Genomic DNA, 25,064 nt, shown 5'->3' with positions numbered 1-25,064 from the left:
CTTTTTGAATCACCCTGTACTTTAGATCAAAAATAGTTTTACTATAGACAACTCTCAATGTTGTTGAGGTCAAGAGGAAGAAAGGACTTTATAGTTCTAAACTCATCCACCCAAAGATGTTTTCATTACACAGCATAAAAACACTTACTGTAGGTCATTTATTAGATTTTGTATTTTTTAATTATTTTTCTTTTTGAAGATACATTTTCCTGTCATTTGATATGAGCAGGGAAATACATGAGTTGAAATGAAAATAGCAAGCAACTATAAAGCATAGTTAGAAGTAATAACATTAAAATTTAATGTTATTTAATACAGAATTTTTAATGTGAATATATTCTAATCTCACTATCTAATCTGTTTAATAGACTTTACATAATCATCTTATATTAAAGAATGTAGCCGTATTCCACTGAAACCTTCTATACTATAAGTCAGAACAACATTTCCATTTCTCCTATATAGGCAGCGTAGACACACTGGTTTAAAACACCACAGTACATTCAATTATGCACCTGATGAGACAATGAGAGTACCTCTTAGATTATACTATATTTGGTAGTTTGGATGTCTCTGATGTCAAAACAATGTAAATAGTTGATTTTGAATTTTTTATTTGCCAACTTTTTTTGGATCTCTGCAGACGAACATGGCTCTAGATTCCATGAGTCAAGCCTGTGAGTCAGATTCCAGATGCTGCACTAAGAGGGAGGTGAACTGGAGTTAAACTTAACGTTCACATTAAATCAACCCTTTCCACCATACCTACACTATGTGTAGTGGTGGGGCCCATTAAGGATTTGGGGCCATCCACAAGGTTCTTTATGCAACCCCACCTCTAAAAACATATATTACATTGGGACTCTCATACCTGCAGTCCCATTATTGATGCCACAGGTTCTAAGGCCACCAGATCCAGAGCAGCAAGGTACAATTATACCATCGTCAAATCTAACACTTCCAACTCCTAATGTTGTTCCGATGAACCCTACAGGTAGAGTCTGTATGAGGAAATACTTGAAAGACGTATAAATCTAAAAAGAAAATTCAAGGGACAGAACACAGGGCTGAGACACACTTCACATTTTTTATGCACTTAAAATTTTTCTTTCTGTATATGAGTGATGTTATTTGGGAACCTGGTGGCTCAGGATACCATCACACAGTCAAATAATTCATTTCAATCATCAGGAAAATTCTGCAGGAAGTCTAGCTTGCGGAACTGAGAATTCCACTTAAACCAATATGTTTATGCTTTTTCTTCTCAAAAGACACACCTTTTACCTGATCCGGTTTTTGTGATGTTGCAAAAAATGCTATACTATAGTTGCTATACTATACTTTTCGTGCTAAAAATGCCAGCCCTAATTTAGTTAAGTGTAGCCTCTTGTATAAAAATGTCCTATTTTTCATCAGAAAAAAAAATTGTGTATATTTTTGCTGATAAAGTAATTTTAACTATACAAATTTATATCTACATTTTACAAGTAAAAACACATTAGAAAAAAAGTATTTAAACTAAAATTGTATTTACTTTTATTATTTGGAAGCACAATAATGTATCCAAAATTGTAACTGATTCATATATTTTATTTTTTATTATTACATACGAGTATTAAAACATAACATAACATATATCACTGTATTAATATACAGTATGTTACCACACAAAATGTCAAGTACTTACATTAGTTAATACGGAAGTTATAATGACTTTTTAAAATTAGAGTGTGGGCTAAAATTATCACATGCTACACATAGTGTACACTAAGTTACTTTGTACTGAATAAGGGGTACTTTGAAATAAATAATGGGTACTTTGGTATTAACCTGAGGCCACTATTTTTGGAACAGTTTTTCTCACCTGATACCTAAAACACTGCATTATTACAAAAATTCAGACTTTATTTGACTTACTGTGAAAATGACATGACATTATGACAATCGGTCCTTGTTTTCTGCCTCCCAAAAGATAGTGATGTCAGCGAGTTGGCTACTCTGTCCCTATCTAAATCTTATTATTAAGCAAAATAGGTAGGTTTAGATTACATTATCATAAATATTTTATTAACAGTACCAAAGATGAAGAGTACTATCTAGAGGGAAGTTTTCTATTTTCACCAGAAGTACAGAGTGGCACGAAAAGGCGCCATCAAAGCCCACACTGATGGCCAGGGGCAATTACGTTATCAGTTTTTTCCAACCTCAGATCACGTCCTAGATCATCCAACTTCTCCGAGGTCAGATCACATCAAATAGACTCTGTTCTTTCTATTAATGCAGTTTTTTTAGGTCCCGAGTAAGAAAAACTTTAAAAAAAAATAGTGGTCTCTGGATAATACCAAAGAACCAAATAATGATACATAAATAAAATTAAATAACAAATAACCTTTTTCTACCTTCTTTCTTTTACTAATTTTCAATATTAACAAAATAAAAACAACAAAACATAAAAGAAAAATCAGGAATCAACACTCACAGAGAATATCTCATTCATCGCCTTTAAAAATTTTCCAAACAATAGTTACTTCTTATTGTTTATTTTTTTATATTAAACATTATTATGATTTATTAATAAGTTTAATTCTTAATTTAAGTTCAATAAATTGTAATATCGGATAGTTCATTTGATAAGAATAACGGAATAATAGCGGAGGTCCGCTTATTAAATGTCCACCCTAGGTCAGAAAATAATGGATTGAGTAAAATTTCATTCTACCATATGTTGTTGATATTACTTTGAAAGAGAGACTCAACACATCATTGAACGCCAACTAGAAAAAATCTAACCTGCGTGATTGCACATTGCAAAGATATTCTCCCATTTTTTAGACAAGTAATTGATGTGCGAAAAAAGCGTAGCCGGCATTAGAAGGATTAATGACCTATTCTGTATTAATGTAAGTTATTTATAGTTTATAATTTTAAGGAAACTAGTAGTTGTTTCCTAGGATTTTCTGACCCCTCAAATTAAGTTGGGGAATGAAACATCTTTGGTGCGATTTAGAGAAAATGGACACTGAAACATGTTCCAAAAACTTTATAAAAATTAAACAACTAAAGTTTTTAAAATAATGGTATGGTGCCTACGCTTCAAAATAAATGGAGGTGGGGGATAAAATGTACATTTTTATGTGTTGGTGGTAGTAGGGAGGGGTAGGGTATGATAAGCGGATCCGGTTTTTTATATCGAAATTGGTGAATGATATTAATTAATCATAACCATCGATATAATAAATCACTACTATTTAATTATTTTAAACAATTAACTTAAATAATCTGTATCAACAGCTGTAAACACTCAAATAATACTCGTAAGGTAATATTTCAATTTTATATAAGTAACATTTGTTTATTAAAAATGGCAGTAAATTTTAGAAAACTATACGACATTGCTTTGAAAGATGATAGGACGTGTTATTCGTGGCTTCGACATGTTGACTCATACCGAAAAACCCATTTTGTGAAATTTGCTGGAAAGAAAACACTGTAACTGTGAGAGGAGCAATTATGGTCGTCTTCGGTTTTCCTAATCTTGATAATAATAATTTGTTTGATCACTGTAAATATTAAATTCATATTTTAATTTAAAACATGATTGATATTGAGGACTATAGATACTTTTATATCGATTGATAGTCTAGGATTTGAGATGCGAATATTAGGTATCAATGATTACATTCTTCGATATAAAATCCGTGTCCGCTTATCATACCCTACCCGTGGGGAATCACTTTAGAACTACTATAGTTTTGAGTTGAACCATACAATCTTATAGGCTAGCAAGTTTTGTATATACTAGGGCTAAAAATTATATTTAAAAACGTGATTAGATTAGCTGATGGAATCTTTCCTAATTAATAATGCTCATCAGATCTCTGGCAGTCATAGAATGACATTTGATATTTTACTACATGCCTAGTAAAATCGTTTACTTATTTCAGTCAAAGTTTAAATTTCAATTATGGTAACTTAAGAACTAGAACTTTTATTTCAATATTTTGTATTTTTTTAACCTTTGTTGATTATGGATAGTGAACGTTGCCAAATTTTTTTTTTTTTATAATAAAGGCTCGGGCATAATCCCATGCAGCCTCGTGGTTCACTGTGTTGTTAAACCTCTGTGGTAATTTAATTGGGAAGAATTAGTTATTATTATTAGTTTGGGTTTAATGTATTGGACATATATGTTTTGTGTACCTACATTGTTTGTGTTTGTTCATAAATAGCGGGATTACTATGGGATTCTATAGATAGATATTCAGGATTTGGGGAGTCTTCCCGCCAGGGGTCCTTCAGGCATTCCTAATCCGAAATATGGACCACGGATATAAAGGCCAAAACCAGGATACATATATGTATTGTGTTTTGTTGATTTATTATTAAATGTATTTGTTTATGGTCATGAGGAAGTTATTTATTTCTTTATATACTTTTATGTCTTCTAATTTCATTAAATACGTTAAGTTAATATTAGATATTGATGTTAAATTTTTAATTACCTTAAAGCACCGATCTCTTGCATATTCGTAGGCTGGGCATTGTAAAATTACATGGTCTAGTGTTTCGCGTTGAGCTTGAGTGCAGCTTAGACACAATGGTGTGAAATATTTTTTAATATCATATAGTCTAGCGTTTACCTTGGCATGTCCAAACCTTAATCTAATAATATTTACCATTTCCCTTCTGTTGAAGTCTGCAGTACTATACCATCGATTATGAATAGTCGTTGTCTGAATTTGTTTATACCATTGCGCTTTTTGTGATAGTTGGTACTCCTGTTCATTTTCTGCTGCAGATTTTCTCTCCGTTGGTAGGCTTTGAAATCATCTGGTGGAATGTAAATATTTGTTCATTCCCGCTCTGGTTGTTGAAGTGCTCAGATCGTTGACTTGTAATTTTAGGTTAAACCTCTGTGCATACGTCCAGATCAATTACTCTGGTAGTGGTAACTACTTTGTGTATAACTGTTTGTCTAACATCACACTGACCTCTAACTCAAACTAGAAATATTTAATACTTTATATATTTTGTAAATATCTTAACATATAAGCTATTAACTTTGAGCCTGTTCAGGCTGGACCTGTCATGTCGACAGGTTCAGCCTCGCCCATGGAAGCTCATGTCGAGAGCGACATGGAAATACAAAAGGCAGTAAGTACTATTTTGCCCACAGATCATGACTATTCTAACCTAAATCTAAATAACAGGGGAAACAAAAGGGTACAAGAAAATAATGACACAGATTGTTCAGAACAAATTCAATCTACCAATGATTTTTAATCCACCACTTAAAAAGCCTCACATACAACGTCTCTATAAACCTGAAAATTCAGGACCTTTTGAGGTAATCATACAGGATAAAAAAAAGAACAAAATAAACCCATTTACAGTAGGAAAAATACTTAAAAAAAAACATCATATGGACATTGACCACAATTACACGAGCTGGTAAGAATATATCTGTTATTTGTAAAAACTATATAGCAGCCAATAATTTAGTAAATTCACCACATCTGTTAGAATTTAATGTATTTGTACCCTCAATTAGAGTACACACTCTCGGTGTAGTCTATGCAGAGCCCGAGGTAAGTGAATTAGAAATTTTATCTGAGGCATCGTCAATATACCCAATCATTCAGGCTGAAAGGATCAGACGTAGAGTGAATGGTAATGACCAACTCACTAAACACTCATTTTGTTAAAATAACCTTCGAGGCTGAAAAATTACCAGATTTTGTGTACCTTAATTATGTTCGTATGAAGGTAGACCCCTACATGATCAGAGTGAAACAATGTTATCGTTGTTTTGCCTATGGACACGTAGCGAACTCACCTTGTAATAAACCTAGAATATGTAGGGACTGTGCTGGACCCTTCCACACAGATCCTTGTCAGGCTCCCCGCAAGTGTGTTCACTGCGGTGATTCACATAGCAGTAACTCTAAATATTGCCCAGAGTATATAAGGCAAAAAAATATTAAAGATCGGATGAGTCTCATGAAAGAAGGTTATCATGTGGCAGCACAGTATTTTCCTATTACTTATAAAAAACAAGGTAAACCATCTCGATTACTAGGCCTATCTTATTCACAGGTCGCCCAATTAGACTTCACTGATGATGAAATCTACCCAACACTACCAAGCTCACAGGCATCAACACCTATCAGTCAATTAAATGTAAGTAATAGGTATACACCACTGCTTGCAGTCTCAGAACCAAGTTCATCCAGCCAGCAACCGTTTTCTTCACAGTTTAAGGTTAGTAGAACTAGCTATCGTAGGCCCATCAGAAATAGTAGTTTATATAAACCTAAAGAAATAAGTAGGCCTATTGTAGATAAAACCAATCCGCCTACCAAACCAGTTCAGGATGATAGACTTAGTGTTCAGGATAAGTCCCACCTCACATCACTCCTGAAAATAAAAATTGAGGAAATTAGAAATAAATTGAACTCTACAAACATCACCAATCTCAAACAAGTTGATGAAATCTTACTAAGCTATTTAAAGACTGGTACAACAGTTCAACAGAAAATAAATTCACCAAATATCAAAATAAAATCTACTCCTGGAACATCGCCAGGTAACAAACAGTTAGGCCTATCTCAACAAACGAAATTAGTAAATAAGAATGGTAACAAATAAACTTAACATAGTACAGTGGAATGCAAGGTCTCTTAAGCCTAAATGGCCTGAGGTCATGCATTTATTTACAAAAAAGGAGATCCACATAGGTATTATCCAAGAATCTTGGTTACAAAATAATGATAACCTATTAGATAATAATTACATTGTACATAACCTTAACAGACCTGATGGATATGGAGGAACCTCCTTCATTATACATAAGTCAATTTCATATAATGTTGTTACAGAATACAACGATAACTATACACAAAAAACTATATACATGGCTCACCTAAAACAAGAAAATCTGATAACCGAAAAGCAACATGGATTTTTGAAAGGAAAATCAACCAGCTCTGCCATCATCAGCCTTGTTGAACATGTTATTGACCAAATAGACAAAGAACAATACGTATCTGCACTCTTTCTTGACTACAGCAAGGCGTTTGATTGCCTGGGCCACGACATCATCTCAAAGAAATTAACATCATTAGGGATCAGAAACACAGCTAACAAATGGTTTGTAAGTTACCTCACAGGCCGATCTCAAATAGTCGAGCTGCAAACTACCATTTATGGTGTAACTACTTCACATCAATCCAATCCACTACCTGTTACCCGTGGAGTACCGCAAGGATCTGTTTTGGGCCCAGTTCTCTTTGTCTTATTTGTGAATGACTTCCCAGCTTATATACGTGATCACAATACCACTTGTGTGATGTATGCAGACGATACAACATTGTTGATTAAGAATGACTCTGCTGAAGGAGTGTACGAAAAGTGCCACAAGCTCTCTCAGTAAAGCCCTCAATTACTGCAGAAGGAATGATCTAGCCATGAATCCATCGAAGACAGTTCACATCAACTTCAGCAAGAGGAAGGACCATATCCCTAACCCACTTGATGTATCAAGAAAAGACCATATCAAATTCCTTGGCGTAACTATTGACCACAAACTTACGTGGACTGAGCATGTAAACCAGGTTTGCAAAAAAATCAGCACTGGTATATATGTAGTACGCCGAATAAAATGTATCGGCAACTTGGAGGCAGCAAAAACAGCTTACTATGCTTTGGTGGAAACTCATGTGAGGTATGGACTTGCTGTTTGGGGTGGATCCTCTGCAGGAAACCTGAACAGAGTACTACTCCTGCAGAAAAAAAGCTATCCGAACCCTAGCGGAACTCGAACACCAACAAAGCTGCCGACAAGCATTTAAAACCTTGGGAATTATGACAATTACTGCACTCTACATACAAGAAGTAATTTTGCACGTTGACCAACTGCATGTACAAACAGGAAAAAACCCTTCATACACATAACACACACGCCATGCAGGAAATTACACACTACCACTACATCGGACATCACTTTTCGAGGAAAAACCATCCTACATTGGTAGGAAGCTGAGGAACCTCCTGCCACAAGCTGTGAAAAACCTCAAGGGAGCTGCCTTGAAAAGATGTCTTCACAACTTCCTGGTGGACCACCCAATATACACCATCGAAGAATTCACAGAAGTAAACAAGGAAGATTGGAGGCTCTGACATCTTGTATTGATTATTTATTAATATCAATTATGTAATTTGTTAACATTGTGACTCTATTACTGTTCTTGAAGAATATGTTAATAAAGAAATATGACTATGACTATGACTATGACTATGACTATGACAAATGCAAGCAATACAGGTAAATAATTACAAGAGACCTATTATCATTTATAATATTTACTGCACAAATAATAAGATTAGGAATAGTTTTTGGCACGAACTATTTAACCAAGATGAAGGTTATACTTTGTTATGTGGTGATTTTAATGCCCATCACCCTTATTGGAATTCGAGCAAAGCAAATCACAGAGGTAATATAATTTTCAATGAGTATAATGAATCAAAATTCATACTATTAAATAATAAAAACCATACAACATTACCAACCCTTTACCACCAAGCATCTACAATAGATCTGACCTTCGCCACACCCAATCTTCATGCCTTAGTAGACGTATGGGAGGTAGGTAATGATTCGTTAGGCAGCAATCACCTGCCTATATTCATGCAATTTAATATTAATTCCCTATCTAATGACTTCAATGTACATACAAGTTATTTTAATACTAATAATAAATGGAACTTTAACAAGGCAAATTGGTCTCTATATACAGAGACTGTTGAAAAATTGACTAATGAACTGCCAGACATCCCATTGGAAAAACAATGGGATGAAATGTTTAGTATAATTAAATTAGCAGCAGACAAAGCAATACCAAAGTACAATACAGCAATTAATAGGCCTAAATTTACACCAAAACAATGGTGGAATGAAGCTTGCTCTCAAGCTGTTGCCAGCAGAAGGCTTGCATTTAGTAAATTTAAAAACTGTATGACTGCTCTCAACTATCAAAACTATCAAGCTGCACAAATTAAAGCTAGGGAAGTAATTAGAATAGCTAAAAAACAAGGTTGGGAAAATTTATGTCAAAAAATTAATGACAAAAATAACTCCTCATTTGCATGGAAAATAATTAAAAAACTTAAAACTAATAATAAGGCAAATACAATTTCTTCAATCTTTGAAGACAACGATCTTTGTGACAAATTCATGTGCCATATAGTTCCGGATTCAGTTCCCATGGAAAGCGAGATAATTATTCCCAGGTACACCTTCTATGAAAATGCTTCTCCTATAGAAACTAATTTTAGTATTAAAGAACTAAATGTAGCCATAGATTTTAAGAGGAAAGATACAACACCTGGTTTAGATGGAGTATCTTACAGCATGTTAAGGCATCTACCACTCGTTGCTCGATTATATATCCTAAATATATTCAATAATATATGGAATGGAAGTATAGAATTACCAAGTAAGTGGAAACAAAGCAGAATTATAGCTATCTTGAAACCGGAAAAAAATAAACATTTGGAGACTTCATATAGGCCTATATCGTTAATACCCTGCATACTAAAATTATTTAATAGAATTATTAAAAGTAGACTGGAATGGTTTGTTGAAAACTCTAACATTCTACCAAATACCCAATATGGATTTAGGAAAAGAATAGGATGTAATGATTATTTAATTAATTTTGTTTCAGAAATTCAAACTGCACTGACTTACAATGAAACTACTATTGCTGCCTCTTTAGATTTATCAAATGCTTATGATACAGTACACATACCAGAATTAATAGAAAAGCTGAAGTATTATAATATTCCATGTAAATTTATTTCCCATATTAATTCATGGCTAATCAATAGACAATTAATTTTAATTAGCTCTAAGTCAACTATAACTAGGGTCACGAATAAGGGATTACCGCAAGGTAGTGTTCTAAGTCCCTTGTTGTTCGCACTGTACATAGCACACATTAATGATTATATTCCTAATTATGTAAAATCACTTCAATTTGCAGATGACATTGTGTTATACTCCTCTGGAAAACATATCGAGGCAGTCTACACAAAACATGCAACACACCCTCAGCACAGTACAATCAAACTTCAGTCAACTCCATCTAGAATTCAATGCAACCAAAAGTAAGGTAATAATATTCACACGAAAAAAAAACATTAACACCGATAAACTAATTACAATTAATAATCAAATAATACCTGTAGTAAGTTCTATTAAACTATTAGGTATGATTATAGACAATAAGTTAGATTTCAAAATTCATATTAATAAATTGTTTGTAAAATGCCAAAAAGACATTGTTATAATAAAGTCTGTAGTTTGTGGCATTAACGGTGCAACACCTGAGTTTGCACTAATTATATATAAAAGCTTAATAAGAGCAAAATTAGATTATGGAGCATTTCTTTATGGACATGCATGTAGAAAAGAATTAAAAAAACTAGATTCAATCCAAAACCAAGCCATAAGAATATCATTAGGCGCTTTTAAAACAACACCAATTATTGCTCTACAAGCAGAAGCCGGTATTCAATCCTTAAGCAACAGAAGAAAGTTTCTGTGTGATAAATTGATTTATAAAATCATAACTCATGAAAATCATCCAGCATACAGAAGTTTAATGTTTCTTAAAATGTTGACAGACTGTATGCCATACTGGAAGAAAAAAAATCAGCCACTGTACATACAATCTATATCAAAAATTCATTCCTTAGATTTAAATATATTAAAAAAGGAAAGTTACAAAACCTTTTGGGATTTCAACTATCCAATATTAATGATGACCAACAATATTAAATTTAAGCACAACATAGACAATCCACATACTTCAAAAAAGGTAAGCAATAGCACAATTACCAAACAAACCTTTTTGGAACTAATCAATACCAACTATGAACAACATTTGCACTTCTACACTGATGGATCAAAATCCACATTGGGGACAGGTGCAGCTTACTATGTCCCAGAGCTGGACATCATAGGTAAGTTTTCATTAGAAAATCAGGTTTCCAGTTACTCAGCTGAACTACTTGCTATTTTAAAAGCAACACAAACCTTTAACTCAATAGAACAACAAGATATAGTAATATTTACCGATTCACAAGCAGCTATACAAGCACTCGATAAAGTCTATAACAGCTATAAAGGAGAAGGCATACCAGTAAGTATTATCTATGTAGTTATTAAAAGTGGTAAAAATGTAACATTCCAATGGATCCCGGGACACTCAGGTATTTATTGTAATGAATACGTAGATAGCCTAGCCAAAGACTCAATAATAAACGGCAACAAGATAACAAATATTTACATTCCACCAGATGATTTCAAAGCCTACCAACGGAGAAAGTCTGCAGCAGAAAATGAACAGGAGTACCAACTATCACAAAAAGCGCAATGGTATAAGCAAATTCAGACAACGACTATTCATAATCGATGGTATAGTATTGCAGACTTCAACAGAAGAGAAGTGGTAAATATAATAAGATTAAGGTTTGGACATGCTAAGGTAAACGCTAGACTATATAATATTAAAAAATATTTCACACCATTGTGTCTAAGCTGCACTCAAGCTCAACGAGAAACACTAGACCATGTAATTTTACAATGCCCAGCCTACGAATATGCAAGAGATCGGTGCTTTAAGGTAATTAAAAATGTAACATCAATATCTAATATTAACTTAACGTATTTAATGAAATTAGAAGACACAAAAGTATATAAAGAAATAAATAACTTTCTCAGGACCATAAACAAATACATTTAATAACAAAACACAATACATATATGTATCCTGGTTTTGGCCTTTATATCCGTGGTCCATATTTCGGATTAGGAATGCCTGAAGGACCCCTGGCGGGAAGACTCCCCAAATCCAGAATATCCATCTATAGAATCCCATAGTAATCCCGCTATGTATTAACAAACACAAACAGTATAGGTACACAAAACATATATGTCCAATACATTAAACCATAAACTTATAAAAATAACTAATTCTTCCCAATTAAATTACCACAGAGGTTTAACAACACAGTGAACTACGAGGCTGCATGGGAGTATACCCGAGCCTTTATTATAAACAGAATAAAAATAATAAAAAAAAAATATATATATATATTTTGTTATCTTGTTGCCGTTCGTTATTGAGTCTTTGGCTAGGCTATCTACATATTCATTACAATAAATACCTGAGTGTCCCGGGATCCATTGAAATGTTACATTTTTACCACTTATAATAACTTCATAGATAATACTCACTGGAATGCCTTCTCCTTTATAGCTGTTATAGACTTTATCGAGTGCTTGTATAGCTGCTTGTGAATCAGTAAATATTACTATATCTTGTTGTTCTATTGAGTTAAAGGTTTGTGTTGCTTTTAAAATAGCAAGTAGTTCAGCTGAGTAACTAGAAACCTGATTTTCTAATGAAAACTTACCTGTGATGTCCAGCTCTGGTACATAGTAAGCTGCACCTGTCCCCAATGTGGATTTTGATCCATCAGTGTAGAAGTGCAAATGTTGTTTATAGTTGGTATTGATTAGTTCCAAAAAGGTTTGTTTGGTAATTGTACTATTGCTTACCTTTTTTGTAGTATGTGGATAGAATAGAATAGAATAGAATAGAATTTATTTTTGAAAATATTACAATAACACATTATATACATTGGTATACATAATGTAATACATCAATAAAGTAAGTAAACAACCAAATGCATACACAATGTACAAACCTAATGAGCAAACTTAAATAAAAATGTAACATTCTTGTAAATAAAATTAAAACAAAAACACTCGTAAATTAAAAGAAATATTTTCAAAAATAACTAGGGCCTCTAGAGGCAAGTGCCTGTGGAGAGGTTCCTTTTATTACAAAAATATTTTTTAGCTCAAAGAAAATTTCAATAAAACTTTGATTTTTTTATAAGCTCCTAAAAAAATTTATTAAAAGTGTGCTGCTGCAGTTACAAAGCAAATGAAAATCCACTTAAATAAATTCAAACTAAAATTTACTGTTACTTTCTTTAATTAACTAGGAATCTATGCAGAGAAGAAAATCTAATTTATCAAAACCCAATAACCACTTCTTTAATGTTTTTGAAAATAACTTTATATTCTCACAACTAATAATTGAAGAATTTTACTAAACATTTTAGGTCCCAAAAAACAATAACTATTTGAAAAAAATGCTAGGTTAGGCTTTGGAACTGGTATTGGTTCTTGCTTTCTTAATTTGTATTTGTAATTATTTTTTAATTCTGGTAAATTGCCACTTATGACATAAAATATTTTTAAAACTTTATAAACAAACATATATTTAAGGGGAAGAATATTTAAATCAACAAAAAGAGGAAAAGATTTCTCCATTCTTCGTTTTCGTTTAATCAACCTTATGAATTTTCTTTTGTTGAGTTAGAAGTGGCTTTAGATTTGTTTCATAGGCTCCACCCCAACAAAATATTCCATAGTCAAGCCTACTATTGACCAAAGAGAAGTACAGCATTCTTAACACTTCTTCAGTGCAAATGTATTGTAAAAAATAAAAAAATCTTAAAATATTGTTTAGTTTGCGTTTTAAAATTTCAATATGTGTCTTCCAGTTGATTTCTCTATCTAGCATGACTCCTAAATATTTTAAATTTTCGCACTGGGATACTACAGCACAGTTCTGTTGGCACTGACTGTTACTACACAAACAATTGACACATCGATACAAAATTGAATTACTAAAAATTTGCTGATCTGTTTTTAAACTAAAATTGATGTACTTAGTTTTCTCTGGGCTTAATAACATGTTATTTTTTGAAAACCACCACTGCAGTGCTTTAAGGTCTGAATTCATCTCTTGCTCTATATCATCCCAATTATTTTTTACATACGATAAAGCTGTATCGTCTGCAAAAGATGTAATATTTCCATTTAAATTTGAATCACAAAGATCATTTATGTAGATTATAAAAAGTACTGGGCCTAAAACTGACCCTTGAGGTACGCCACATTGTATAAACCCGAAGTCACTAAAAGAATTATTAATTTTGACGCATTGTTTTCTTTTTGTTAAATAGCTAACAAACCAAGAATAAATATTCCCCCGAATACCACATCCGTATAACTTTTGTAAGAGAATTGTGTGATCTACAGTATCAAACGCTTTTTTAATATCTAAAAATAAACCACTAACTTTCTGCCCTGAATTTATTCCTGTATACACATTATCTATGAAGCTTTTTAATGCTGCTTCAGTATTTAAACCTTTCCTAAAACCAAATTGATTGTTGCTGAAAAAATTAGTTTTTTCTAGAAATTTAATTAGCTTTTTCTTCATTAACTTTTCAAACACTTTAGCAAAGGTAGAAAGTAAAGAGATTGGTCTGTAGTTATTACAGTCGGTAATTAGGCCACTCTTATGTAAAGGAATCACTACAGCTGTTTTTAAAATTTCTGGAAAAATACCTTTTTCAAAACTTAAATTTACTAAATACAATAAAACGTTTACTAATTTTGGGTATATTAACTTAATTAAAAAAGAATTGATGTTATCTATTCCTGGTGAAGTACTGTTTTTTAAATCTTTTATTACTGCACTTAAATCTTCAACAAAGACCATGCCCATAAACATAGAGTTGAAAGAGTATTTTGTTTCAAAACAATTTCTATAGCATAAAGAGTCGAAATTTGCAGGTTTGACTCTCTGTATATTTAATTCATTTACTATAGATAGAAAGAATGTATTAAACTCATTACAAATAACTTTAGAATCATGTACTAAATTACCATTTATATTTAGAGTTTGTATGGGAGTTCTTTTAGCCTTCTGTCCTGTCACCTCATTTAAAGCTTTCCATGTAGCTTTGGAATTACCACTGCATTTCCTAAAAATATTTTCGTAATAATAATTTTTTATAATTCTTATTTCCATTTGTAATTTATTTCTGTATTTTTTGAAATGTAATTTCAGCTTTTCATTATTTGGATGATTCTTTACTAATTGATACAGTTTGTTTTTATGTATGATTTTTCTGCAAATGTAGTCGTTCATCCATGGTTTAATTTTAGAATAAATTTTACGATTTTCGGACGTTTGGATTTTACTTTCTGAAATTGATCTTTGAATAATATTATGAAACGTCTCAAAAGCGGTCGATGGGTTTTGGTCATTATAAACCTCCGCCCAGTCGAGTGAATCGAGCCGCGCTAGCAGATTGTCATAGTCTAAGCGGTATGCCGGTGGGGAAGGATTGGCAGAATCAGCTGTTCCATGACTGTCCTCTGCTCCCACACGCACACGCATGTTCACAATAATTAACCTGTGATCCGTTATGTTGGCGTCTATAACCTCAACGTGAGGTAGCGTTCTGTCTTTGTTTGCTAGCCTTGCATAAACATGATCTATACAAGAAGAAGAGTCAGGTGTTGCTCTAGTTGGCTCGTTTTAACAAACACTCGAATCCGTTTGAGGAAAGAATTGAATTATATTGATCTACAGCAGTATTAATTTCAAGCAAATTCAAGTTGACGTCTCCGATAAAAAGGAAATTCTTTTTTGCATTAAAATTATTACTATTGTAAAAATGAGTATTTAATTCGTTCAAGAAAAATTGTTTACTAAAACTATGTAACCTGTAAATGGCATACAAACAAAACGTCAAAGATTTAAACTTAAAATCCAATGCTAATATATCGGCTGATTGAAGTTTAATTGGTTCACAGGAAATTATTTCTATATTCGACTTTACGAATATTGCAACCCCGCCTGCCCTTTGATTGTCATTGAATTTTGCAAAGGTTATGTAGTTTGGTATATAGTAATAATTAAGCTCGTTTTTGTCATTTATCCATATTTCTGACAGTATAATTATTTCAGGAAATAAATCCCTACTGTTTAATTCTGCAATAAAAAAATCAAAGTTTGATCTCATACTACGTATATTTTGATGTAGTATTACTAAATTGAATATTTTATCCTCGTTAGTCAATATTCAAATTTGGAAAAAAAAAATATATATGTATACTGCCTAAAAGATTAATACTTGTATTGTTGAAATATAATTTAGTAGCAAATTGTTAATATTACCTAATATGAAGAATTTAAATTAAATTATACGCCATCATAACCATTTTAAATCGTAAAAAAACAAAAAACAAAAAACAAAACCAAAAGTAACAAAAGTGAACTTGCACATACATTGTTTACAGTTCATTGAAGGTCGTCTTGGCTGGTGATGACTTTTATAGGCGAGTTCTCTTCCTTTCTGAGAAAGATTTTCCCGTTCCTTACCCACAGGAACTTGAAGTCCTTCTCCTTCTGGACCCTTCTCGCCATGGCGTACAACCTCCGTCGGGCAGGGGACAGGGACTCGTTCACTTGGATTATCTATATTGTGCTTAAATTTAATATTGTTGGTCATCATTAATATTGGATTGTTGAAATCCCAAAAGGTTTTGTAACTTTCCTTTTTTAATATATTTAAATCTAAGGAATGAATTTTTGATATAGATTGTATGTACAGTGGCTGATTCTTTTTCTTCCAGTATGACATACAGTCTGTCAACATTTTAAGAAACATTAAATTTCTGTATGCTGGATGATTTTCATGAGTTAAGATTTTATAAAAAAATTTATCACATAGAAACTTCCTTCTGTTGCTTAAGGATTGAATACCGGCTTCTGCTTGTAGAGCAATAATTGGTGTTGTTTTAAAAGCACCTAGTGATATTCTTATGGCTTGGTTTTGGATTGAATCTAGTTTTTTTAATTCTTTTCTACATGCATGTCCATAAAGAAATGCCCCATAATCTAATTTTGCTCTTATTAAGCTTTTATATATAATCATTGCAAACTCAGGTGTTGCACCGTTAGTGCCACAAACTACAGACTTTATTATATCAACGTCTTTTTGGCATTTTACAAACAATTTATTAATATGAGTTTTGAAATCTAACTTATTGTCTATAATCATACCTAATAGTTTAATAGAACTTACTACAGGTATTATTTGATTATTAATTCTAATTTGTTTATCAGTGTTAATGTTTTTTTTCGTGTGAATATTATTACCTTACTTTTGGTTGCATTGAATTCCAGATGGAGTTGACTGAAGTTTGATTGTACTGTGCTGAGAGTGTGTTGCATGTTTGTGTAGACTGTCTCGATATGTTTTCCAGAGGAGTATAAAACAATGTCATCTGCAAATTGAAGTGATTTTACATAATTAGGAATATAATCATTAATGTGAGTTATGTACAGTGCGAACAACAAGGGACTTAGAACACTACCTTGCGGTAATCCCTTATTTGTGACCCTAGTTATAGTTGACTTAGAGCTAATTAAAATTAATTGTCTATTGATTAGCCATGAATTAATATGAGAAATAAACTTCCATGGAATATTATAACACTTCAGCTTTCCTATTAATTCTGGTATGTGTACTGTATCATAAGCATTTGATAAATCTAAAGAGGCAGCAATAGTAGTTTCATTGTAAGTCAGTGCAGTTTGAATTTCTGAAACAAAATTAATTAAATAATCATTACATCCTATTCTTTTCCTAAATCCATATTAACTCAGTAAAATAAGACAAAATAAGGATGCAACCTCGGAATGAAAGATAACAAGCTAAAAAATTTGCATACGTCTTTATTTTGATGGTATAAAACTTACCTCAAAAGTCTCATATAATCACGTGTACGCGTCTTTAGATATTTAAGGTCAAATTTCACGAAAATCAGTTTTTTTGAAAATATCTCGTTTCCCTTACGCTAAATGACTTTGAAGGTGGTTAGAGAAATTGTAGAACGAAAAATTCTCTTCAACTTTTGTCTAAAGTAATTTTATGTACGTTCAACCCTTTTTTGAGATACAGCGCAAAGAGTAGGGGACCGCTTACCTGTATATACGATAATGCGAGGTCAGCGAGTAGAATACAATAAATAAATGAGTTATATTGTTAATTATTCACTTACCATTATTATTATTACTTAATACTATTATGTATTGTTAGCATTATTATTAAATTTTTATTATTATTTATTATTTAATATTCCATATTTATAGATATTAATTATAAATTAAATATTCTCTAAATAATACTTATTTTATTTTTTACCAAACATACAATATTAAAAAAATACTTTTCTTCCATATTCCTATATTACTATGAATATTATACCATATGAATATTATATCATCGATGGTGGATTTTTCTTGCATCGCGTTGTATGGAATAAAGATGATGCTTTCTCTCATATTTCTCTCATATTTTGAATAAATACGTCAAATATTTACAAACACACATTATGGGCCAAGTATTGTTGTTGTATTTGATGGTTACTCAGACTACACTAAGAACATTAAAAGCAATGGAACAATTAAGAAGAACTGCTGGTGTTTCAAAAATCTTATGAACTCCGCTTTGATGAAACAATGGAATGAAAAATATTTATAGACATGCTTATCAACAAAATAAAAACTGTTTAATATCACTACAAAACAAGCCAGAGATGATGGTGATGTTCTCATTGTAGAAACAGCTATTGCAGTCTGAACTTAAAAAAAAAAACTTCTGTCATTGTAGGAGAAATCAATATTGCTAGTTATCTTGATAGCGGACGTGCTCAATTCACATCAACAAGAAATCTTTTTCAAATCAATATCTTCTCCTACAATGACAGAAGTTTTTTTTTAAGTTCAGACTGCAATAGCTGTTTCTACAAAGAGAACATCACCATCATCTCTGGCTTGTTTTGTAGTGATATTAACAGTTTTTTATTTTGTTGATAAGCATGTCTATAAATATTTTTCATTCCATTGTTTCATCAAAGCGGAGTTCATAAGATTTTGAAGCACCAGCAGTTCTTCTTAATTGTTCCATTGCTTTAATGTTCTTAGTGTAGTCTGAGTAACCATCAAATACAACAACAATACTTGACCCATAATGTGTTTGTAAATATTTGACGTATTTATTCAAAATATGAAGAGATAGTATCATCTTTATTCCATACAACGCGATGCAAGAAAAATCCACCATCGATGATATAATATTCATATGGTATAATATTCATAGTAATATAGGAATATGAAAGAAAAGTATTTTTTAATATTGCATGTTTTGGTAAAAATAAAATAAGTATTATTTAGAGAATATTTAATTTATAATTAATATCTATAAATATGGAATATTAAATAATAAATAATAATAAAAAAATTTAATAATAATGCTAACAATAATAATAGTATTAAGTAATAATAATAATGGTAAGTGAATAATTTAACAATATAACTCATTTATTTATTGTATTCTACTCGCTGACCTCGCATTATCGTATATACAGGTAAGCGGTCCCCCTACTCTTTGCGCTGTATCTCAAAATGGGTTGAACGTACATAAAATTACTTTAGACAAAAGTTGAAGAGAATTTTTCGTTCTACAATTTCTCTAACCACCTTCAAAGTCATTTAGCGTAAGGGAAACGAGATATTTTCAAAAAACTGATTTTCGTGAAATTTGACCTTAAATATCTAAAGACGCGTACACGTGATTATATGAGACTTTTGAGGTAAGTTTTATACCATCAAAATAAAGACGTATGCAAATTTTTAGCTTATTATCTTTCATTCCGAGGTTGCATCCTTATTTTACTGGACTATATTGGGTATTTGGTAGAATGTTAGAGTTTTCAACAAACCATTCCAGTCTATTTTTAATAATTCTATTAAATAATTTTAGTATGCAGGGTATTAACGATATAGGCCTATATGAAGTCTCCAAATGTTTATTTTTTTCCGGTTTCAAGATAGCTATAATTCTGCTTTGTTTCCACTTACTTGGTAATTCTATACTTCCATTCCATATATTATTGAATATATTTAGGATATATAATCGAGCAACGAGTGGTAAATGTCTGTAAGATACTCCATCTAAACCAGGTGTTGTATCTTTCCTCTTAAAATCTATGGCTACATTTAGTTCTTTAATACTAAAATTAGTTTCTATAGGAGAAGCATTTTCATAGAAGGTGTACCTGGGAATAATTATCTCGCTTTCCATGGGAACTGAATCCGGAACTATATGGCACATGAATTTGTCACAAAGATCGTTGTCTTCAATGGTTGAAGAAATTGTATTTGCCTTATTATTAGTTTTAAGTTTTTTAATTATTTTCCATGCAAATGAGGAGTTATTTTTGTCATTAATTTTTTGACATAAATTTTCCCAACCTTGTTTTTTAGCTATTCTAATTACTTCCCTAGCTTTAATTTGTGCAGCTTGATAATTTTGATAATTGAGAGCAGTCATACAGTTTTTAAATTTACTAAATGCGAGCCTTCTGCTGGCAACAGCTTGAGAGCAAGCTTCATTCCACCATTGTTTTGGTGTAAATTTAGGCCTATTAATTGCTGTATTGTACTTTGGTATTGCTTTGTCTGCTGCTAATTTAATTATTCTATACATTTCATCCCATTGTTTTTCCAATGGGATGTCTGGCAGTTCATTAGTCAATTTTTCAACAGTCTCTGTATATAGAGACCAATTTGCCTTGTTAAAGTTCCATTTATTATTAAAATAAATTGTATGTACATTGAAGTCATTAGATAGGGAATTAATATTAAATTGCATGAATATAGGCAGGTGATTGCTGCCTAACGAATCATTACCTACCTCCCATACGTCTACTAAGGCATGAAGATTGGGTGTGGCGAAGGCCAGATCTATTGTAGATGCTTGGTGGTAAAGGGTTGGTAATGTTGTATGGTTTTTATTATTTAATAGTATGAATTGTGATTCATTATACTCATTGAAAATTATATTACCTCTGTGATTTGCTTTGCTCGAATTCCAATAAGGGTGATGGGCATTAAAATCACCACATAACAAAGTATAACCTTTATCTTGGCTAAATAGTTCGTGCCAAAAACTATTCCTAATCTTATTATTTGTGCAGTAAATATTATAAATGATAATAGGTCTATTGTAATTATTTACCTGTATTGCTTGCATTTGTGTATAGTTATCGTTATATTCTGTAACAACATTATATGAAATTGACTTATGTATAATAAAGGAGGTTCCTCCATATCCATCAGGTCTGTTAAGGTTATGTACAATGTAATTATTATCTAATAGGTTATCAAACTCAAACTCAAATTTCTTTATTGACAAAACACAATATGGTGTCATACAATGGCGTCATGTACAAAATAGGATTGTTCCATTCAACAAATAAAAAATAATACTAAAGTAGTCATATTTTAAGAACAACAAGATACGGTACATGACCATAACAATAACTTAAACATGATCATAGGTGACCTTTCACCTTAGACTACTACTATCGTTGAGGAAGTCCCTGACTCTGTAGTGGCACTTCACCTCCAACAAGTTCTTTACCCCTTTAGCAAACGATTTCCCGTCACCTTCTGCCTTAAGGGTTTCGGGAAGAGCATTGAACAACCGTATACCACTAAACCGCAATTGCCTTTCAAAGAAACTGGTCTTGTGTGGAGGGATCTGAAGGTTATTGGAATGTCTGAGATGGTAAGTGTTGGAGTTGTGGGATTTTCTGAACAGGAGGGGATTTTTATGGATATAAGTGAGACAACTATGGATGTAAATTGATGGAAATGTGAGGATTTTGTGTTCCTTGAAAAGAGGTCTGCAGGATGATCGGCTAGGTTTGCTGAAGACAGCTCTCAATGCCCTCTTTTGAAGTTTAAAAATAAACCCCGTGCGCGTGCTTTCACCACCCCAAATCCCGACTGCATATGACATGTACGGATAAACTAACCCGTAATATGCAGCCAGTGTCACTCGAGTGTCAGCGATCTTTGAGAGATTCCGTATTACGAAAATAGCCGAACTAAGCTTTCTGCAAACGAACTCAATGTGGTCATGGAATTTGAGCCTGTTGTCAATATGAACGCCGAGGAATTTGCTCACGGCACACGGAGAGATCTCGTCACTCCCCACAGATATTGCAAGCGGCTCGGAACTCACCGAACCACTTATGGAAAATTCCATGAGATTTGTTTTGGAGCCATTCAGTTTGAGCTCATTTTGTTCAAACCAATGCACAATCTCACAAACCTTCTCCGATGTCAAGGTCCGAAGACTTAACTGATTCGGAGCTCTTACCGTGAGTGATGTGTCATCCGCAAACAAGCAAATCCTGGCATTGACACCAGACACAATCCTCGGGAGGTCGTTGATGAAGAGCAAAAAGAGGACAGGACCCAAAACTGAGCCCTGTGGAACGCCCCTAAGAACACCAGCTGAGATTGAGTTGGCTGACCTACGACACCCAAAGACATCCGAGTACCGTATCTGAACAGACTGAGTCCTCCCTGTTAAGTATGATGAGATCCAGGAATGTGGTACTCCTCTTACTCCAAGTCTGTCAAGCTTCTCCATCAGTAAGCCATGATTGACCATGTCAAATGCCTTAGTAAGGTCGAAAAACAAACCTAAGGCCGGATCTCCTGAGTCCATGGCTTGAGCCAGAGATGACACAACAAAGTTCACGGCATCCATCGTGGATTTTCCTCTGATGAAACCAAATTGTTGAGGAGAAAGGACATTATTCTTGTCTATAAAGGACAAGAATCTCTCGAGAAAAATCTTTTCAATTACCTTGGAGAAGGTTGACAAGAGGGAAATCGGGCGATAATTACTGCAATCCTCCCTTTTAACCCTTTTTGTGCAGTGGTCGAATGATAGCATGCTTCAAAACATCCGGGAAAAAACGCCTTCTTGAAAAGATTCATTCACAAGAAAGGCCAGCAGTGGTGATATCAAGTCATGGATCTGTTTCAAGAGTTTAGAAGAAATACCATCAGATCCGCAAGATGGCTTGGATTTCATAGCAAGGATGACGCGTGATATTTCCTCTGCCGACGTTTGTGAAAGGAAGAAGGAGTTCATTATTGTCTGCATACTAGTTGAAGATGAGTGTATAGCAGCAGTGTTACCACAAGTCACATCTGATTGTGTTTGTCCTACAACAGCAAAATATTTATTGAATATATTGGCAACTGTTGTAGGATCTGTAATATGGGTATTATTTTCGTCCAATAATTGAATGTTCAAGTTCTTCTTGGAATTTGAAGACTTTTGGTTGTTTATGATTTCCCACACTGATTTGCTTTTATTAGAGGAGTTGGCAATCTTGGTCAGTACTTGATCTGATTTGATTTTCCGAATAGCCTTCCTGTAATCTCGTCTCTCATTCCTATACAATACTCGTGAGGGATGGGATGAATCGAAATCCTTTGTTATTGAGTGCAAAAACTGCAACCTATCCCGCATATGTAAGATCTCAGGGTTTGTGACAGAGCAACCGGCAGACTTTCTAGGACAAATCCTAGATTTTACCAAAGGGAAACAAACCTCAAAGTAGTGATTGATGACCCTGAAGAACTCCTCAAATTTGTCGTTGACATTCTCTGTGCTAAGCATGTCAGCCCACATTTCATTACTTAAGTAATGTCTAAATGTCTGGACATTCTGTGGCGAGAAACGGCGAGACCACTTATACTGAGAGCTATCGAGGACCACTGGTGACAACCTTACTAAGGCTTCCTGGCCGTGGTGGTCTGACAAGGCAGTGACAACAACTTTGCTGCTTATCCCGTGTGTATCAATGTTAGTAAAAATGTTGTCGATTGCGGTTCTGGAGTTTTTGAACTCTCTTGTGTACGATGAAATTGTACACCTGAGACCGTAGGATCCCATTATATGTATAAAGTTTCTACTTGGAGGCCTTGAACTCAAAACATCTATGTTGAAGTCCCCGAGCACTATGATTTTTTCGAGATTTACTCAGCAGTTTTTCAAGACATTGGCTGATTGAGTTAAAAAAGGCTTCGCAGTCATATCCCGGGCTTCTATATACCGCCAGTACAAAAAGGGGATCCTCATGTTGAAGACGTATTCTTGCTGCGGCCATCTGACAATCGTCCTCAGAGCAAAATCGGGAAACATCGACATGATCACCTTGCAGTTTACTATCCATCAGAATGCAAACTCCTCCCTTCTGCCTGAAATTGCAGCAAAAAGCAGAAACGCTTGTGTAACCTGGCAAGTTAAAAACTTCGAACTGCGCTTGCGTAAGATTGTGTTCGGAAAGACACAAGATATCCGGCGGCTCGCATTCCAGATGAATTTGGAGTAGGTCAATATTGGAACGTATTCCACAAATGTTCTGGTGAAATACATTTAAGAACATTTTTTCCCGACCCTGCCGCCGAGAAAGAGCTGGATGATGGTGCTATCCCCTTGGCTGTCGGACTCGACCCCCGTACAAAAAATGGCTGGCCTCAACTCCCGAGTTGACCCACACCCTCCGCCGGGCAGAACCTTCAGGAGTTTCTCGCGGTGAACTCTCCGCACCGAAAGCGCCCGAGCCAAACCGAGAGTTATACCATATTCTTGTACGGTATACCCGTGGGGGATCATTGAACGGTTTACCACTTCCACGTCTTTTGACTCTCTCCTGGATCTCATGACACAAGGCGTGGGACTTACGGTACTCCGCACGAGACAAGATAGCATCAGAAATTATGGTAGCTATGAGGCTCTTTCCCCGATTGTTAAAGTGCAGCCCCCGTCTCGTGTAGTGGTGTTTTGGAATGGATTCTATAGGCAAGAAGGTGACGTGATCGTCGGATTTGACTAAGTTTTTGATCTCATTGTTTAATTGTCCGATTTTATTATTCAGGGCCCTATTATCATACCTCAGAGGTATACCCAAAACGATAACATTGGTGTTGACTGACTCTTTCAATGATTTACTTAATGATGAAAGAATACCACCACAGTTGTCAGGGACATTGTTAGTGCCAGCAAACAACGCGAGAACGTCACTCTTTGTAAGCTCATTCCGGCCAGGTTTGCTGCCCTCCAGTACATTCTCCATTGTAGCACCAGGCTTAACACTATATTTTACTTTAAGCTTAGGCTCTAGCCTAAACAGGCTCAAAGTTAATAGCTTATATGTTAAGATATTTACAAAATATATAAAGTAT

General features: G+C 33.6%; 1 long non-coding RNA gene across 1 annotated transcript; it reads right to left on the bottom strand.

Moving 5' to 3' along the window:
- Positions 1–4,805: 4,805 nt before the first annotated feature.
- LOC124371841 lies at positions 4,806–21,168 on the bottom strand. The gene is made up of 3 exons (XR_006923281.1): positions 21,028–21,168; positions 17,103–17,230; positions 4,806–4,830 (listed from the first exon to the last, which is right to left on the bottom strand). It is a non-coding gene; the product is annotated as an uncharacterized LOC124371841 (long non-coding RNA).
- Positions 21,169–25,064: the final 3,896 nt, after the last annotated feature.

Source organism: Homalodisca vitripennis, unplaced genomic scaffold (genome assembly GCF_021130785.1).
Source record: "Homalodisca vitripennis isolate AUS2020 unplaced genomic scaffold, UT_GWSS_2.1 ScUCBcl_2086;HRSCAF=6485, whole genome shotgun sequence".
Lineage (NCBI taxonomy): Eukaryota > Metazoa > Arthropoda > Insecta > Hemiptera > Cicadellidae > Homalodisca > Homalodisca vitripennis.
Note: the sequence above shows the minus strand (reverse complement) of the source record. Positions and strands in the feature narration are given on the sequence as shown.